Raw genomic sequence first — 20723 nt, 5'->3', positions numbered from 1 at the left:
ACCTTGTTATCAGATTTTGGTGATCTTTAAGTAGACAAGTCAAAATTTCAAACCCCCTTCTTATGGTGTAGGGTACCTGGCCTACTCTGATGTAATCAGAGTTAGATTTGAATCAGTGATTTTATAAAAAAAACAGCTAGGAAGCACAATTTAGCAGTGGGTTGCAGAGAAAAAGAAATATGCTGGCAGAAAAATCCAATTGAGTGATTAAACAGCTCTTCATTTTCTGGCTTTATTTTTATGCTAACTAATTTGTTCTCTGAAAAGTGTCCACAAAGCCAAGTATCTGATTAACATATTTGTAGGGATGGTTTTTCACCTATTACTAAATTAAACTTGCTTCATTGGAAAGGCAGCAAGATGCATCCTCATTTCAATATCTACTGAAATAATACAGGTTGACACCAGGAAACATTAACGCCACTGCATCCTTGCTGCTTTCTCATGTGGAAGTCTGTTTAATGTGAAAACAAGGTGATATCTAATTAGCACACAGGTAAGGAATTAAGAAAATCTTTATTTAAGGGTGAAGATGTTTCTCACAAAATCGTTGCCCCAATGCATCATTGAAATTCAAGCTGGAAAGATGATTTTAATATATCACTTGTACATTTTGTATTGCTCTTCTGGTGACAATGTAGTTTGTTTTTGTCACTTACCATTTTAATAATCGGGTAAAGAAAATTAATTGGATTTTTGAAAGAAAACAACACTGTCAATATACTATTAAAACAAATTAAAATGGTAAAAGTTATTGTACTTTAAGTAAAAATAAAAGCTAAAATATCAATCCCAGTTTTGGATTACTTTAATGAACAAAAAAAATGCATATAGCAAAGGATAGTATCAATCTGCCTACCTCTGGGTTATGGGCCCAGCATGCTTCCATTGCAGTACTCTGCTGCACATGTAAGTGCAAGAGATCCTGAAGCACTCACTCATCATGGGAAAGTACCAATGTGTTTCTTCATTGGTTGCTGGAAGAAACATCTTACAAAAACTCTCCAGGTTATTGACTTTTTAAAGTTTTTCTAGGAAACGTTCTAGATGAATGCTTATTAGTCTTTGTCAGTATGTACTTTTCGCAAAGTGTCTCTGTGGCGCAATCGGTTAGTGTGTTCAGCTATTAATCAAAAGGTTGGTGGTTCAATCCCATCCAGGGACGTAATTGACCTTGTGATCAAATTTTGGTAATATTTAAGTAGACAAGTCATATAGCAGAGGATAGTTTCAATCTGCCTACCTCTGGGTTATGGACCCAGCATGCTTCCATTACAGTACTCTGCTGCACATGTAAGTGCAAGAGATCCTGAAGCACTCACTCATCATGGGAAAGTACCAATGTGTTTCTTCATTGGTTGATGGAAGAAACATCTTACAAAAACTCTCCAGATTATTGACTATTTAAAGTTTTTATAGGAAACGTTCTAGATGAATGCTTATTAGCCTTTGTCAGTATGTACTTTTGCAAAGTTTCGCTGTGGCGCAATCAGTTAGTGTATACGGCTATTAACCAAAAGGTTGGTGGTTCAATCCCACCCAGGGATGTAATTGAACTTATTATCAGATTTTGTTGATCTTTAAGTAGACAAGTCAAAATTTCGAAAACCCCTGCTATGGTGTAGGGTACCTGGCCTTCTCTGATGTAATCAGAGTTAGATTTGATTCATACTGTTAACTGGGTAGTATATCACAAGTTATACGGTGTGATTGGTGTGGCTGGTATGAATCTTGACCTTGGATTAACAAAAATCCTTTCCTCGTACTGTCCGTCTCCTCTGGGCACAGTTTCTCTAACTGAGGTATGGAGGAGGGGCATAGAGGGAGGAGCCAGTGCACACCCAGATCTAAAGTCTTTCTTAAAGTGCCCATGTCTGCTGCGGAGCCCGTCTATCCCCCATGGTCCTTACGGAGTCCCCATCATCCTCTACGGACTACGAGAAAAAAAAATTACCGGTAGGTTTAAAATGTTATTTTTTTCTCTGCAACCCACTGCTAAATTGTGCTTCCTAGCTGTTTTTTATAAAATCACTTAATTAAATCTAACTCTGATTACGTCAGAGAAGGCCAGGTACCCTACACCATAAGAGGGGGTTTGAAATTTTGACTTGTCTACTTAAAGATCACCAAAATCTGATGACAAGGTCAATTACATCCCTGGGTGGGATTGAACCACCAACCTTTTGGTTAATAGCCCATGTAAGTGCAAGAAATCCTGAAGCACTCACTCATCATGGGAAAGTACCAATGTGTTTCTTACAAAAATTCTCCAGATTATTGACTTTTTAAAGTTTTTCTAGGAAACGTTCTAGATGAATGATTATTAGCCTTTGTCAGTATTGACTTTTGTGGCAAAACTTGGTTTACCCTGCACCAGACTGGTTATAATTGAATGACTAAATCTCAAACAACCAACTAAACAGAAAAAATATATCAAGCCCAAGTGGGCAACTATTCTGACGTTGGAGGTGCTCCCAGGAATAGTGTACCAGATACAGAATGATTTGGTGGGTGTGGAAGAGCCCACATCTTACCAAATAGAAGAAATTCCTATATTTGGAGCACTCTTTTGATGATTAATGATGTGAAAAAGATGAAAACTGTCTATAATTAAAACTTAGCTTTTATTTATCCAATACTCAACTAAAATAAAATAACAGGGGTATATTAGACGTATCAATTACTTATTCCCCTTTTAAACAGTGGTAAAAATATGAATAATTCAAAAAAGAGCAAATATCATCATCTTAAAATTATTTGTATATTTTGCTCAACAATGGATGATAAGAAAAATGATAGTAATCTATCAAACTTATCCAATGAACAGCAGTAATCACAGAAATTAATGACAAAAAATGATAGTAATCTATCAAAAATATCCTGTGAGCAGCAGAGATGATATTGGTGATATAATTAATTACACCTTGCAGAAAAATACTGCTGTGTATGTGAGATCAGCTTCTCCCCATATTTCACAGAGTAAATCTGTGTTTTAACATCTCTTCCATGTTAAAGAGAAAATAATATCCATGTCTGTTAGAGAATACATAGTTACAATTGGGTTTTACTGCAACATTCTGTCTCCAAAATGATTCATTTGTATCTTGAATGAAAAACTGACACATTAGTGTTGTTTGTCAGGTATGTAACAAATGCAAATAAAGAAAAAACAAGATTATGCTGGCATGGATAGTAGAAAATTAGATAGTGACACTCTAGTCTGCTAGTCCCATCTGCTGTCTAACCTCATTCATGAGCGGAGGAAAGATGAGAGTAGGACCGTCGACTGTGTCACAGAAAAAAAGATAGAACTGGCACACTGGCTAGAGACCCCAACGTGGTGTTAGATGGGCCCTGATGCTTATGAGCCTTGCAGGGTCCTAAATGCGCCACTTGGGTCTGAGCCAGAGTCCGAAAATGAAATAAAAAGGCCCACAGTAATAGACTAAATCACAATTGTGTTAATAACACTGCATCATTTAACAACATTTATTGTGCAATGAGATTGCACAAAACAGACCTGCTCCTAATAAAAAACATTGCTGTTGCTAGGTAACAATTGATATTATCTTAATAGGCACAAGTTAAAACAAAATCACAGGTGTTTATATCCCCAATAATTGCGCCTTGTTTATTGCCATGTTTTTGTATGCGTTGGTACTTGTTATTTTATCAAAATTACCTGCAGGTAACTGGTCAAGTGTGAGACTGTAACTCTGAGGGCAAAGGATAGTCGGCACTCCAGTTCACTGATCCCATCTGCTGTCTGACCTCATCATTGGAGCGGAGGACAGATGAGAGTGGGATCGTGGGTTGTGCCGTGGAAAGAAAGGCAGCGGACGGCAGCCTGAGAAGCCGTATGTGGTGTTAGGCGGACCCTGTTGCCACTTGCCTTGCAGGGTCCGGATGCGCCACCGGAGACCGGGTGTCTGTCCGTGAAAGTGAAAGTTGACAGGAAGAGAGAGAGTGTGTGGGGAGTGTCGGGTGAGTGAGTCTGACCCGTAGGTTATTGTACATTACCACTCGCGATCTCCCCGAACTCGATGGATCATTGCCGCTCAGCCGTTCTGAATGACTGCTGTTGGTCACGGCTCCTCCTGCAGTGAGGAGTCCGTGCGTGAGGCCGTTAGTTGGACGTACGTTTCACCACCTGGGCTTGCTCACCTGGCAGCCTATGGTGGTGTTCAGATGGTGCATTTAAAAAGGGGATCATCAACCAATCCCTTTCCTGAGTTCTTAATTGCCTAATTATGGCATAGGTTTGTTCAGCGCTTCCATCCACCTGGCTGTGCTTATTCTATTGAAGCTCCATAAGTAATAGTTAATATACGTAGACCACTAATTATGGCATAATTTTTGTTAAACAATTCTATCCACCAGGCAGTGCTTATTCTATTAAACCTCCATAAATGAAAGTTAATATATGTGGATCACAATGGAATCAATTAAAGTAATGTTCAAAGCGTATGGTGTGTTAGATCAAAAATATCGAATAACGGTTTAATTAATAAACAGAATTTTTTTATGGAGGATAATGGTTAATCAAATCACAGTTATATAAGCTGAAAATCCAACAGAAAAATAAGATTAAAGACAATGTGCGTTTTCTAAACATACATTTAACATAATTAGAATCGACAATATGTTTCAGGAGATTTAAGCTATGACATTCTTAATGCAGAAATTAATTGATTAGTAAGAGGAAATATCTCCTGTGATAATACTAATAATAATAGTGATATCAAAATAAAAGTAATAATCATAATAGGGATAATAGGAAATAATAATAAAAAATAATGAAAATAGATATAAACATGACCGACCTGTTAATCAAAATATGCCAGTGACAGAGGTTGGTGACCCAATCGTCGTAAGTAAGATAAAAGTGACTGTAATTTACTAATTAATAGACGGTTATGATAAATAATAAATAAATAAAACTCTATTTAGAGGAACAAATCTTGTTCTGGAGATGGAAATATTGTGCATTATCCTCGCCGAATATTCATCTTTGATAATATAACCTTAAAGTTTAGGCTTTCCCGCCAAAGTCCGTATAGAGTAAAATTATGCACTGATGAATACGAAGTTGAAATTTGGGGAAATACGGAGGAGAGAAAAATGCAAAATAAATAAAAGTAATAATGATAATAATAAAAAATAATAAATAAGAATAAAAATGAGTATAAATTTGAAAATAATAGTAATAATAATGATAAATGTAAATGGGTATGAGATAGGTATAGATAAGACAATAAATATAACTGTAAAATAAAAATAAATATAAAGAATGTAAAAATAAGAATAAATATAAATATAAAATTAGAAATTAAAAATGAAACATGAAAATTAAGGATTAGAGATTATAAAGATAAATATAAATATAAAATTTTTTTTTTTTTATAAAAGGGGGGTGGGGGGGCGGGGGTTTGGGAGGGGGGGGGGGGGAAATGGGTATGGAGGGACCAGGGGGAAAAAAGCGGGGGAGGGGGGGGGGGGGAGGAAAAGGGAGGGGGGGGGGGAGGGGGGAAAAAGAGGGGGGAAAGGGGGAGGGGGGGGGAGGGAAGTGAAAACAAAAGGGGGAGGAGAAAAGGGGGGTGTAATTGAGGGAAGGGAAAATTGGAAGGGGAGGGGGAAGGGATGACAGAATGGGGAAAAAAAGGGTTAAATAATGGGAAATGGGTGACTACAGTGCAGGGGAGGCTTGTTTGGTTGTTGTGTATCATTAGTGTTGGTGCTCTGTATTGTGAATGTTATGAAACCTGATTGTGTAGAAATTGACTGCAGGTGATTAATTTAGGTTCTATGTGTAGGTCTGCTCGAAAAATCATCGAGCAGATGTAATTGTGACCTGATGGTTGTGGTATCAGAGATGAAAAATATGTGAATAAAAGTGACAAAATTGAAAAAAGTGACATTAAACACAAAATTAAAAGTGCACATGTGAGAAAACACAAAACAAATGTTTGTGGGTGATAAAGATGTTACCTTGATAGGTAATGTCAAAAAGTGTACCTAGTTGTTGTTCAAAACGGTCTAAAGAGTGTGTATATTCAAATAATAAGAATACTAGTGAGTACAGAATGTGTAAGAATTATAGAAATAAAAATAATGATAATAATAGAACTGGTGAAAAGTGGGGAGGAAAGGGAAAGGACGGTGAGTCAAGGAGGACACCAAGGGGGGAGTAGGTTAAAAATTGGGGTAATAGTTGTATATTGTTGAAATATACTGGTGATTTAATTTGCTATTGCAATTATTATGTTGATACATCTAATGAAAAGTGGCCTGATACACAGCATGTAATGAAAATAGGTCTTGCAGGCCGGGGTAGCACGAATTTGTTGGAGCCTAAGGAAAGGTTGAGTTAAGAAAGGGGAAAGAGAGAAAGAGAGAGAGCGCATACATTGGCGCCATCGAGATCTAAATGGCGTGTCTCAATATCACATGTAAATAATCATCATAGGAACACCGTATAGTTTATGTGTTCGTTGAGACCTGATGGAGCTAAACTTCCCAATAGGTAGGTCCACTGGCTCTCCTTTTTGAGTAGTTCCTGCATTACATCGCCCCCTCTGATTCCAAGTTTGACCTTTTCCAGGCCAAAAGCTTGCATTCGATGGGTGTTGTCATTATGGTGGAGATGAAAATGTCTGGCCACCGTGGTTATTTGTCGGAAGTTCTGCATATCCCTATCCACGTTTCGGATTGTTCCTGCATGTTCCAAAATCCGTTGTTTAAACATCCGTGTGGTTATTCCCACATATCTTTTGCCACACAGGCACTGTAGGCAATACACCACATTGGTTGTTTTGCAGTTGAAGTAATCGGAGATCCTGTGTTGGTTACCAAATTTGTCTGTGATTTCTTGTGTTGGCTTCATATAGTCACAGGCCCTGCAGGTCCCACAAGGGTATGTGCCTCTTACTGAAGGAGAGACGGAAGGGAGTCGTTGGTAATGACTTTGTACCCAATAGTCCTTTAGGTTGGGTGACCTTCTCCAGCTCATCGAGACCTTGTCTCCCAGGCTAGTTGCTAGGTCTGAGTCAGACAACAGAACATGCCAGTGTTTTTGTATACCTTCTTTAAGTTGTCTCCACTCCTGACAGAAGTCTCCCACAAATCTCAGGTCATCTTGATCCTTCACTTTCTTTTCTTGGAAGATGAGGGAATTCCTAGTTGTTTTCAAAAGGGAGTTCCGTGCCTTTTTAATGGATCTATTGCTGTAGCCTCGTTCCTTGAGACGGGCCGCTACCTCCTCACTTTTGTGTCGGTAGGTTGCCTCATCCGAACAGTTCCTCTTTAATCTTAGGAACTCCCCTTTGGGGATGTTCGCCTCCTGTTAGTGCTTCATCTACACGTTATAGCCCTGAATTTTCCAATGCCTAGCTCTTTGCAAAAGAGAGATATTGGCAAGGAAAAGCTGTATTGTACCTTTGCATTTTTCTCCCAAACGAAAGACACTAGAATGAAAATTTTAAAGCCTCCTGTTAGTGCTTCATCTACACGTTATAGCCCTGAATTTTCCAATGCCTATCTCTTTGCAAAAGAGAGATATCGGCAAGGAAAAGCTGTAATGTACCTTTGCATTTTTCTCCCAAACGAAGGACACTAGAATGAAAATTTTAAAGCCTCCTGTTAGTGCTTCATCTACACGTTATAGCCCTGAATTTTCAAATGCCTATCTCTTTGCAAAAGAGAGATATCGGCAAGGAAAAGCTGTATTGTACCTTTGCATTTTTCTCCCAAACGAAAGACACTAGAATGAAAATTTTAAAGCCTCCTGTTAGTGCTTCATCTAAACGTTATAGCCCTTGAATTTTCCAATGCCTATCTCTTTGCAAAAGAGAGATATCGGCAAGGAAAAACTGTATTGTACCTTTGCATTTTTCTCCCAAACGAAAGACACTAGAAAGAAAATTTTAAAGCCTCCTGTTAGTGCTTCATCTACACGTTATAGCCCTGAATTTTCCAATGCCTAGCTCTTTGCAAAAGAGAGATATTGGCAAGGAAAAGCTGTATTGTACCTTTGCATTTTTCTCCCAAACGAAAGACACTAGAATGAAAATTTTAAAGTCTACTGTTAGTGCTTCATCTACACGTTATAGCCCTGAATTTTCCAATGCCTAGCTCTTTGCAAAAGAGAGATATCGGCAAGGAAAAGCTGTATTGTACCTTTGCATTTTTCTCCCAAACGAAAGACACTAGAATGAAAATTTTAAAGCCTCCTGTTAGTGCTTCATCTACACGTTATAGCCCTGAATTTTCCAATGCCTATCGCTTTGCAAAAGAGAGATATCGGCAAGGAAAAGCTGCATTGTACTTTTACATTTTTCTCCCAAACGAAAGACACTAGAATGAAAATTGTAAAGCCTCCTGTTAGTGCTTCATCTACACGTTATAGCCCTGCATTTTCCAATGCCTATCTCTTTGCAAAAGAGAGATATCGGCAAGGAAAAGCTGTATTGTACCTTTGCATTTTTCTCCCAAACGAAAGACACTAGAATGAAAATGTTAAAGCCTACTGTTAGTGCTTCATCTACACGTTATAGCCCTGAATTTTCCAATGCCTATCTCTTTGCAAAAGAGAGATATCGGCAAGGAAAAGCTGTATTGTACCTTTGCATTTTTCTCCCAAACGAAAGACACTAGAATGAAAATTTTAAAGCCTCCTGTTAGTGCTTCATCTACACGTTATAGCCCTGAATTTTCCAATGCCTAGCTCTTTGCAAAAGAGAGATATCGGCAAGGAAAAGCTGTATTGTACCTTTGCATTTTTCTCCCAAACGAAAGACACTAGAATGAAAATTTTAAAGCCTCCTGTTAGTGCTTCATCTACACGTTATAGCCCTGAATTTTCCAATGCCTATCTCTTTGCAAAAGAGAGATATCGGCAAGGAAAAGCTGTATTGTACCTTTGCATTTTTCTCCCAAACGAAGGACACTAGAATGAAAATTTTAAAGCCTCCTATTAGTGCTTCATCTACACGTTATAGCCCTGAATTTTCCAATGCCTATCTCTTTGCAAAAGAGAGATATCGGCAAGGAAAAGCTGTATTGTACCTTTGCATTTTTCTCCCAAACGAAGTACACTAGAATGAAAATTTTAAAGCCTCCTGTTAGTGCTTCATCTACACGTTATAGCCCTGAATTTTCCAATGCCTATCTCTTTGCAAAAGAGAGATATCGGCAAGGAAATGCTGTATTGTACCTTTGCATTTTTCTCCCAAACGAAGGACACTAGAATGAAAATTTTAAAGCCTCCTGTTAGTGCTTCATCTACACGTAATAGCCCTGAATTTTCCAATGCCTATCTCTTTGCAAAAGAGAGATATCGGCAAGGAAATGCTGTATTGTACCTTTGCATTTTTCTCCCAAACGAAAGACACTAGAATGAAAATTGTAAAGCCTCCTGTTAGTGCTTCATCTACACGTTATAGCCCTGCATTTTCCAATGCCTATCTCTTTGCAAAAGAGAGATATCGGCAAGGAAAAGCTGTATTGTACCTTTGCATTTTTCTCCCAAACGAAAGACACTAGAATGAAAATGTTAAAGCCTACTGTTAGTGCTTCATCTACACGTTATAGCCCTGAATTTTCCAATGCCTAGCTCTTTGCAAAAGAGAGATATCGGCAAGGAAAAGCTGTATTGTACCTTTGCATTTTTCTCCCAAACGAAAGACACTAGAATGAAAATTTTAAAGCCTCCTGTTAGTGCTTCATCTACACGATATAGCCCTGAATTTTCCAATGCCTATCTCTTTGCAAAAGAGAGATATCGGCAAGGAAAAGCTGTATTGTACCTTTGCATTTTTCTCCCAAACGAAGGACACTAGAATGAAAATTTTAAAGCCTCCTGTTAGTGCTTCATCTACACGTTATAGCCCTGAATTTTCCAATGCCTATTTCTTTGCAAAAGAGAGATATCGGCAAGGAAAAGCTGTATTGTACCTTTGCATTTTTCTCCCAAACGAAAGACACTAGAATGAAAATTTTAAAGCCTACTGTTAGTGCTTCATCTACACGTTATAGCCCTGAATTTTCCAATGCCTAGCTCTTTGCAAAAGAGAGATATCGGCAAGGAAAAGATGTATTGTACCTTTGCATTTTTCTCCCAAACGAAAGACACTAGAATGAAAATTTTAAAGCCTCCTGTTAGTGCTTCATCTACACGTTATAGCCCTGAATTTTCCAATGCCTATCTCTTTGCAAAAGAGAGATATCGGCAAGGAAAAGCTGTATTGTACCTTTGTTTTTTTCTCCCAAACGAAAGGCACTAGAATGAAAATTTTAAAGCCTCCTATTAGTGCTTCATCTACACGTTATAGCCCTGAATTTTCCAATGCCTATCTCTTTGCAAAAGAGAGATATCGGCAAGGAAAAGCTGCATTGTACTTTTGCATTTTTCTCCCAAACGAAAGACACTAGAATGAAAATTTTAAAGCCTCCTGTTAGTGCTTCATCTACACGTTATAGCCCTGAATTTTCCAATGCCTAGCTCTTTGCAAAAGAGAGATATTGGCAAGGAAAAGCTGTATTGTACCTTTGCATTTTTCTCCCAAACGAAAGACACTAGAATGAAAATTTAAAAGCCTCCTGTTAGTGCTTCATGTACGCGGTATAGCCCTGAATTTTCCAATGCCTAGCTCTTTGCAAAAGAGAGATATCGGCAAGGAAAAGCTGTATTGTACCTTTGCATTTTTCTCCCAAACGAAAGACACTAGAATGAAAATTTTAAAGCCTCCTGTTAGTGCTTCATCTACACGTTATAGCCCTGAATTTTCCAATGCCTATCTCTTTGCAAAAGAGAGATATCGGCAAGGAAATGCTGTATTGTACCTTTGCATTTTTCTCCCAAACGAAAGACACTAGAATGAAAATTTTAAAGCCTACTGTTAGTGCTTCATCTACACGTTATAGCCCTGAATTTTCCAATGCCTATCTCTTTGCAAAAGAGAGATATCGGCAAGGAAATGCTGTATTGTACCTTTGCATTTTTCTCCCAAACGAAAGACACTAGAATGAAAATTTTAAAGCCTCCTGTTAGTGCTTCATCTACACGTTATAGCCCTGCATTTTCCAATGCCTATCTCTTTGCAAAAGAGAGATATCGGCAAGGAAAAGCTGCATTGTACTTTTGCATTTTTCTCCCAAACGAAAGACACTAGAATGAAAATTTTAAAGCCTCCTGTTAGTGCTTCATCTACACGTTATTGCCCTGAATTTTCCAATGCCTAGCTCTTTGCAAAAGAGAGATATTGGCAAGGAAAAGCTGTATTGTACCTTTGCATTTTTCTCCCAAACGAAAGACACTAGAATGAAAATTTTAAAGCCTCCTGTTAGTGCTTCATCTACACGTTATAGCCCTGAATTTTCCAATGCCTATCTCTTTGCAAAAGAGAGATATCGGCAAGGAAAAACTGTATTGTACCTTTGCATTTTTCTCCCAAACGAAAGACACTAGAATGAAAATTTTAAAGCCTCCTGTTAGTGCTTCATCTACACGTTATAGCCCTGAATTTTCCAATGCCTATCTCTTTGCAAAAGAGAGATATCGGCAAGGAAAAGCTGTATTGTACCTTTGCATTTTTCTCCCAAACGAAGGACACTAGAATGAAAATTTTAAAGCCTCCTATTAGTGCTTCATCTACACGTTATAGCCCTGAATTTTCCAATGCCTATCTCTTTGCAAAAGAGAGATATCGGCAAGGAAAAGCTGTATTGTACCTTTGCATTTTTCTCCCAAACGAAGTACACTAGAATGAAAATGTTAAAGCCTCCTGTTAGTGCTTCATCTACACGTTATAGCCCTGAATTTTCCAATGCCTATCTCTTTGCAAAAGAGAGATATCGGCAAGGAAAAGCTGTATTGTACCTTTGCATTTTTCTCCCAAACGAAAGACACTAGAATGAAAATTTTAAAGCCTCCTGTTAGTGCTTCATCTACACGTTATAGCCCTGAATTTTCCAATGCCTATCTCTTTGCAAAAGAGAGATATCGGCAAGGAAATGCTGTATTGTACCTTTGCATTTTTCTCCCAAACGAAAGACACTAGAATGAAAATTTTAAAGCCTCCTGTTAGTGCTTCATCTACACGTTATAGCCCTGCATTTTCCAATGCCTATCTCTTTGCAAAAGAGAGATATCGGCAAGGAAAAGCTGCATTGTACTTTTGCATTTTTCTCCCAAACGAAAGACACTAGAATGAAAATTTTAAAGCCTCCTGTTAGTGCTTCATCTACACGTTATAGCCCTGAATTTTCCAATGCCTATCTCTTTGCAAAAGAGAGATATCGGCAAGGAAAAGCTGTATTGTACCTTTGCTTTTTTCTCCCAAACGAAAGACACTAGAATGAAAATTTTAAAGCCTCCTATTAGTGCTTCATCTACACGTTATAGCCCTGAATTTTCCAATGCCTATCTCTTTGCAAAAGAGAGATATCGGCAAGGAAAAGCTGCATTGTACTTTTGCATTTTTCTCCCAAACGAAAGACACTAGAATGAAAATTTTAAAGCCTCCTGTTAGTGCTTCATCTACACGTTATAGCCCTGAATTTTCCAATGCCTAGCTCTTTGCAAAAGAGAGATATTGGCAAGGAAAAGCTGTATTGTACCTTTGCATTTTTCTCCCAAACGAAAGACACTAGAATGAAAATTTAAAAGCCTCCTGTTAGTGCTTCATCTACACGGTATAGCCCTGAATTTTCCAATGCCTAGCTCTTTGCAAAAGAGAGATATCGGCAAGGAAAAGCTGTATTGTACCTTTGCATTTTTCTCCCAAACGAAAGACACTAGAATGAAAATTTTAAAGCCTCCTGTTAGTGCTTCATCTACACGTTATAGCCCTGAATTTTCCAATGCCTATCTCTTTGCAAAAGAGAGATATCGGCAAGGAAATGCTGTATTGTACCTTTGCATTTTTCTCCCAAACGAAAGACACTAGAATGGAAATTTTAAAGCCTCCTGTTAGTGCTTCATCTACACGTTATAGCCCTGCATTTTCCAATGCCTATCTCTTTGCAAAAGAGAGATATCGGCAAGGAAAAGCTGCATTGTACTTTTGCATTTTTCTCCCAAACGAAAGACACTAGAATGAAAATTTTAAAGCCTCCTGTTAGTGCTTCATCTACACGCTATTGCCCTGAATTTTCCAATGCCTAGCTCTTTGCAAAAGAGAGATATTGGCAAGGAAAAGCTGTATTGTACCTTTGCATTTTTCTCCCAAACGAAAGACACTAGAATGAAAATTTTAAAGCCTCCTGTTAGTGCTTCATCTACACGTTATAGCCCTGAATTTTCCAATGCCTATCTCTTTGCAAAAGAGAGATATCGGCAAGGAAAAACTGTATTGTACCTTTGCATTTTTCTCCCAAACGAAAGACACTAAAATGAAAATTTTAAAGCCTCCTGTTAGTGCTTCATCTACACGTTATAGCCCTGAATTTTCCAATGCCTATCTCTTTGCAAAAGAGAGATATCGGCAAGGAAAAGCTGTATTGTACCTTTGCATTTTTCTCCCAAACGAAGGACACTAGAATGAAAATTTAAAAGCCTCCTGTTAGTGCTTCATCTACACGGTATAGCCCTGAATTTTCCAATGCCTATCTCTTTGCAAAAGAGAGATATCGGCAAGGAAAAGCTGTATTGTACCTTTGCATTTTTCTCCCAAACGAAAGACACTAGAATGAAAATTTTAAAGCCTCCTGTTAGTGCTTCATCTACACGTTATAGCCCTGAATTTTCCAATGCCTAGCTCTTTGCAAAAGAGAGATATTGTGCTTCCTAGCTGTTTTTTATAAAATCACTTAATTAAATCTAACTCTGATTACGTCAGAGAAGGCCAGGTACCCTACACCATAAGAGGGGGTTTGAAATTTTGACTTGTCTACTTAAAGATCACCAAAATCTGAAGACAAGGTCAATTACATCCCTGGGTGGGATTGAACCTCCAACCTTTTGGTTAATAGCCCATGTAAGTGCAAGAAATCCTGAAGCACTCACTCATCATGGGAAAGTACCAATGTGTATCTTGATTATTGACTTTTTAAAGTTTTTCTAGGAAACGTTCTAGATGAATGATTATTAGCCTTTGTCAGTATTGACTTTTGCAAGGTGTCTCTGTGGCGCAATCAGTTAGTGTGTAAGGCTATTAACCAAAAGGTTGGTGGTTCAATCCCACCCAGGGACTTAATTGACCTTGTTATCAGATTTTGGTGATCTTTAAGTAGACAAGTCAAAATTTCAAACCCACTGTTATGGTGTAGGGTACCTGGCCTTCTCTGATGTTTAGATTTGATTCAGTGATTTTATAAAAACAGCTAGGAAGCACAATTTAGCAGTGGGTTGCAGAGAAAAAGAAATATGCTGGCAGAAAAATCCAATTGAGTGATTAAACAGCTCTTCATTTTCTGGCTTTATTTTTATACTAACAAATTTGTTCTCTGAAAAGTGTCCACAAAGCCAAGTCTCTGATTAACACCTTTGTAGGGATGGTTTTTCACCTATTACTAAATTAAACTTGCTTCATTGGAAAGGCAGCAAGATGCATCCTCATTTCAATGTCTACTGAAATAATACAGGTTGACACCAGGAAACATTAACGCCACTGCATCCTTGCTGCTTTCGCATGTGGAAGTCTGTTTAATGTGAAAACAAGGTGATATCTAATTAGCACACAGGTAAGGAATTAAGAAAATCTTTATTTAAGGGTGAAGATGTTTCTCACAAAATCGTTGCCCCAATGCATCATTGAAATTCAAGCTGGAAAGATGATTTTAATATATCACTTGTACATTTTGCATTGCTCTTCTGGTGACAATGTAGTTTGTTTTGTCAATTACCATTTTAATAATCGGGTAAAGAAAATTAATTGGATTTTTGAAAGAAAACAATACTGTCAATATACTATTAAAACAAATTAAAATGGTAAAAGTTATTGTACTTTAAGTAAAAATAAAAGAGCAAAAATATCAATCCCAGTTTTTGATTACTTTAATTAACAAAAAAAAATGCACATAGCAGAGGATAGTTTCGATCAATCAACCTCTGGGTTATGGGCCCAGCATGCTTCCATTGCACTACTCTGCTGCTCATGGAAGTGTAAGAGATCCTGAAGACTAAATTGATTAAAGGCCTAAAAATACTGGACTATAAGGAAAGACTTACTAGGCTGAATATTTATACACTAGAAAAGAGGTGCCTAAGAGGAGATATTATTAATATCTTCAAATATGTAAAGATACATAACAAAGAGTTATCAGAGGAATTATTTATTAAACGAACACGTGGTCACTCGCTGCGACTGGAGGAAAGTTCAGAACGCAATGGAGGAAAGGTTTCTTCACTGTTAGGGCAATCAGGATGTGGAATTCCCTGCCAGGGAAGGTGGTAATGGCGGACTCTGTAATTGGATTTAAAAAAGGAATGGATACATTTCTGAATGAAAAAGCTATCCAAGGTTATAATACTTAAAATATCAACATGGTTAATCCGGGGGTAACATGAGTTATAGTAGCTAACTAGTCATAAAACATTATTCAGCAAGTATGTAGAATCATCACAACTTAAAACAGGTTGAACACGATGGGCAATTTGCCTCTATTCAACCTCAAAAACTATGTTACTATATTACTATGTTATTGTAGTATACAGAACACCACAATGCAATGAGCAGTGATAGTGAGCACTGATGAGGATACTAGAACTGACACTGAGCAGCAAGATGCAGCACTGGACTATTAGTAATGTACTGTAGTATGCTGAGCACCACAATGCAGCACAAGACAATGAGCAGTGATACTGAGCACTGATGAGGATACTACTGAGAACTGACACTGAGCAGGAGAGACACACTACTAGTATTACTGAGCAGCAATAAGTAACCACTGATACTGAGCACTGATATTGAGATTTCCACTGAGAGAACATAGCCACGTCCTCTCCGCTCTCTCTTCAATGCACGAGTAAAAATGGCAGCAACGCGCAGCTCTTTATATGGAATCCGAATCTCGCGAGAATCCGACAGCGGGATGATGACATTTTCCCTTGTTCAGGTTTTCCGAGTCAGGCGGGAACAACCGAGCCTGCCTCGGACCAGTGTAAACAACGTGGAGTTCGTGGGGAATTCGGTTCTCGGAGAACCGAACCCGCTCCTCTCTACCTTATACCCATCAATTTTTTTATTTTCAATCTAAGCCCCTGCAGTTTTCTGTAAGCATCTGCTTCGCTATGATGATCAACAAGTCACAAGGGCAAACACTCAGGGTTTGAGGCGTAGATCTTAGGACCAGCTGCTACAAGCATGGCAGAGGTGTCACTATCACTGGTGACACCCAGAGAGGTGGCGAGGGAGATTGTAATGCAGTGCGCGCAGATAAGCAGCGCAATGGTAAAAAGGAGGCATGGTTTCATAGGTAGGGGCGTGGCCTGGTGGCCTGAATCTACATTTTGTTGCTCCGGGTGTCCCGGGGGTTGGGGGCTGCACCCGGGGACTAGTGTGTGAGCGGTGCTGGCTCCTGCACAGTGACAGGGCATGGCCACCCAGCATGACGCCTCCCTTCTTGACCATGCTGTAATTGCAGTCGCACTGCAGTTCAGCGTGATCATAAAAAATGGTGTAGGCTCCTGCTGGTGCAGACTGTATGTGCGCGCAGGAAGCCGCCACCATTTTTGTGATCACAGCGGCTGAATGTGATGTCATACAGCCGCTGTGACCACGCCCCCTGTGTCTCCTCCGTTGCAGACCCCATTTTGAAGCCTTGCCCCCGCACCGCTCCATCCCTGACTTGGAAATGGAGTGTTGCTGACCCACCTCTCCCCCCCTTCCCCGCCCCGATTGACAGGCAGAGGCGATCACATTCTCTGCGGGGTGCCGCAGAAAATGCAGGCACATGCGTATGCTCTTAGCAATTTTTGCAGTTGGATCGCTTATTGCGATTGCAATCCAACCTGAATCAGGCCCTATTACCTATCACAATGCGCTGCGGGCAGTACAAAATTGGGTTAATATAGGAGAAAAACCCCCAGACCTGTGCTCCTTAACTGTACCTGGTGGCTAGTGGAGCGGCTGCCCAGTAATCAGTGTCCACCGCAGTGCGCACACGGCCCACCCCCTACGGCCTCGCTCCCCTTCATCAGCGGCCTCGTGATCCGGAAGGGTGGTGTGTGTGTGACTGACCTTAGGATGAAACCGGAGCCTCCGCTGCAGTGACCCAGCAACCAGGGCACGGGAGTATACAGCGCCGCTGGGAGTGATGAAGCTGCAGTAAAGATGTCTATTAGACCTAGCCTGCTGCAGCCCTTGTAGATTCTCATAAAACAAGTTCTTCTTTTCTTGTCAAAATTAATAGCTAAGAATAGGCTGCCTGAGGCAGGCCCCTGTTAATTGGCCTGCTACTGAAGGCACCAACTACAAACTGAGCTCCCTGTTCATGGAAGCGGGGTTATAGAGGAGAATGCACTGAGCTTCTTGGGAACAGTCAAAAGCTTTGAGCCGGTTGGTGCCTCAGATCAAGATCCTACTCTACACCCCAATGTGAATCCTTGTGGAGTCCAGTGTACCCCACAGAAGAAATTAATGTGTCACACCCATTGGCAGCAACCTTAGAATAGCTGCTGACGGGCACAATTGAGAAAGGAAGGGGGGGGGGACATTTGAATCCAGCACATAGATGCAATTCAAATATGTAATTTGTACCTTCCTATTTTAAAATATAATGGATGAACCTCACCCTGTGAGAACAATCTTCATGATCAAGAGATCTAATATGTAAAATAAGTATGAGTTGGGATAGGGCTGGGGAGGGTGGCAGCTCGGGCAGCCCCTCCCCCGTCAAGTTAAGGAGATTCAACTGAGGAAGCACAAGGGAACTCTCGTCTGGGGACAACAACTGCAGGGAGACCACATCTTTTCAGATGAACATGGGAGGGCGGAAGGCTGCCTAATACTGAAGCACCATCAAATATCAAACCATATCCAACAACTAGTACAAGCATTCCTGGGGGAAGGTCTGCAGCAGACGGATTTGCATACGGTGATGTCATCCAAGCAGTGGGCCAAAGTTGGCTGGAACCCTCATCTGCATATAAAAAGAGAAAAGGGGCATGCAGGGCATGGCGGCCTTTTGCAGTGCTTGGATGACCCCTAGTTCGCATTAAACACCCCCACCCTCCTTTGGTGTGGGGCTCATGTTGGCCATGCCCCATCCCCTGAAGCATTCATGCTGATTTCTTGCAGCAGCTGGGCACTGTAACAGCTCCAGAGCTGCTCTGTAAGGCAAGTAAAAGGGTGTGGGCCCTGCAGCACCACCTGTAGTTCGCATTGTGCGTTGGAAGGCACAAAGTAAGCAGACGGGAGGAGAAGTCAGGATAGTACACAAGGGCATCCTTTTCTCTTAGTCCGTAGAGGATGCTGGGGTCACATTAAGAACCATGGGGTATAGATGGGATCCGCAAGAGACATGGGCACTTTAAGACTTTCAAAGGGTGTGAACTGGCTCCTCCCTCTATGCCCCTCCTCCAGACTCCAGTTATAGGAACTGTGCCCAGGGAGACGGACATTTCGAGGAAAGGATTTATTGTTAAACTAAGGTGAGCATCTTACCAGCTCACACCTTAAGCATGCCGCAGAACGTGGCATTCAACAGAACACAAGCCAACGGCATGAACAATTGCAGCAAAAAGCTGACCAGAACCGTAACACAACATGTGTATAACCACAAGTAATAACTGCAGACACAGTATGGACTGGGACGGGTGCCCAGCATCCTCTACGTACTAAGAGAAAAGGATTTACCGGTAGGTATTAAAATCCTATTTTCTCATACGACCTAGAGGATGCTGGGGTCACATTAAGAACCATGGGGTTATACCAAAGCTCTTGAACGGGTGGGAGAGTGCGTACGACTCTGCAGCACCGAATGACCCAACTTGAGGTTATCATCAGCCAAGGTATCAAACTTGTAAAACTTAGCAAAAGTGTTTACTAAATAGCTGCTCGGCAAAGTTGCAATGCCGAGACTCCCCGACCAGCTGCCCAGGATGAACCCACCTTTCTAGTAGAATGGGTCTTCACCTAATTCAGTAACGGCAATCCTGCCGTGGAATGAGCATGCTGAATCTTACCACAGATCCAGCGCATAATGGTCTGCATGGAAGCAGGACACCCAATCATGTTGGGAGCATACAGGACAAACAGAGCCTCTGTTTTCCTAATCTGAACCGTTCTGGTGACATAAATTTTCAAAGTTCTGACCACAGCCAGAGACTTTGACTCAACGAAGGTGTCAGTGGCCAAAGGCACCATGTGGAAAGATGAACCACCTTCGGCAGAAATTGTTGACGTGTCCTCAATTCTGCTCTATCTTCATGAAAGATCAAATAAAGGCTCTTGTGATACTGCATGGTTTGTACTGTTTTCCATGTGCTCCCAGATCTTTCAAGCAAGTAGCATGGTCAAGAAAGTTCTGTTTGAAAAGAAACAAACATTTACTGTCATTGTTATGCAAATAAACTTACATTAAAGCTAACAAGAAAGCACACTCGTTCTGTCTTTAAACTGATAAAAGAAACCCCAATAATATGGGGCATGCAAAAATTGAGATAAAACTCAGTTTTGCTCCTCTCCACGGAAATCTTTAATAAAAGGCGAAATATTTGTTAGTTCTGAAGAGAAACCAGAGCATGACCAAGATTCCACCTGTCGCCTGAGTGCCATGCCAGCAGTTCTCATTCAGCTCAAAGTGAGCACCCAATTTGAATGAAAGAAAGCAGATTTCTCACCAGGCTTCCCCTTGCTATAAACATGGTTTGTACTCTTTTCCATGTGCTCCCAGATCTTTCAAACAATTAGTGTGGTCAAGAAAGTTCTGTTTGAAAAGAAACAAACATTTACTGTCATTTCTATGCAAATGAGCTTACATTAAAGCACACTCGTTCTATCTTTAAACCAATAAAATAAAACCCCAATAAGATGGGGCATGCAAAAATTGAGATAAAACTCAGTTTTGCTCCTCTCCACGGAAATCTTTAGTAAAAGGCGAAAGATTTGTTCGTTCTGAAGAGAAACCACAGCATGACCAAGATTCTACCTGTCGCCTGAGTGCCATGCCAGCAGTCCTCATTCAGCTCAAAGTGAGCACCCAATTTGAAAGAAAGAAAGCAGATTTCTCACCAAGCTTCCCCTTGCTATAAACATGGTTTGTACTCTTTTCCATGTGCTCCCAGATCTTTCAAGCAATTAGTATAGTCAAGAAAGTTCTGTTTGAAAAGAAACAAACATTTACTGTCATTTCTACGCAAATGAGCTTACATTAAAGCACACTCGTTCTATCTTTAAACTGATAAAAGAAACCCCAATAAGACGGGGCATGCAAAAATTGAGATAAAACTCAGTTTTGCTCCTCTCCATGGAAATCTTTAGTAAAAGGCGAAAGATTTGTTCGTTCTGAAGAGAAACCAGAGCATGACCAAGATTCCACCTGTCGCCTGAGTGCCGTGCCAGCAGTCCTCATTCAGCTCAAAGTGAGCACCCAATTTGAAAGAAAGAAAGCAGATTTCTCACCAGGCTTCCCCTTGCTATAAGCATGGTTTGTACTCTTTTCCATGTGCTCCCAGATCTTTCAAGCAATTAGTATGGTCAAGAAAGTTCTGCTTGAAAAGAAACAGACATTTATTGTCATTGTTATGCAAATAAACTTACATTAAAGCTAACAAGAAAGCACAC

The 20723-nt window shown here is 40.0% G+C and overlaps 3 non-coding genes across 3 annotated transcripts; all 3 read right to left on the bottom strand.

Moving 5' to 3' along the window:
- Positions 1 to 19567: 19567 nt before the first annotated feature.
- Positions 19568 to 19683, bottom strand: LOC135006938 (U5 spliceosomal RNA). Its single transcript, XR_010207001.1, has one exon. It is a non-coding gene; the product is annotated as a U5 spliceosomal RNA (small nuclear RNA).
- Positions 19684 to 19958: 275 nt separating this feature from the next.
- LOC135006916 (U5 spliceosomal RNA) lies at positions 19959 to 20074 on the bottom strand. Its single transcript, XR_010206980.1, has one exon. It is a non-coding gene; the product is annotated as a U5 spliceosomal RNA (small nuclear RNA).
- A 274-nt stretch (positions 20075 to 20348) lies between these two features.
- Positions 20349 to 20464, bottom strand: LOC135006924 (U5 spliceosomal RNA). The gene has a single exon (XR_010206988.1). It is a non-coding gene; the product is annotated as a U5 spliceosomal RNA (small nuclear RNA).
- Between the last annotated feature and the right edge of the window lie 259 nt (positions 20465 to 20723).

Source organism: Pseudophryne corroboree, unplaced genomic scaffold, assembly GCF_028390025.1.
Source record: "Pseudophryne corroboree isolate aPseCor3 unplaced genomic scaffold, aPseCor3.hap2 scaffold_218, whole genome shotgun sequence".
In the NCBI taxonomy this organism is placed as follows: domain Eukaryota; kingdom Metazoa; phylum Chordata; class Amphibia; order Anura; family Myobatrachidae; genus Pseudophryne; species Pseudophryne corroboree.
Note: the sequence above shows the minus strand (reverse complement) of the source record. Positions and strands in the feature narration are given on the sequence as shown.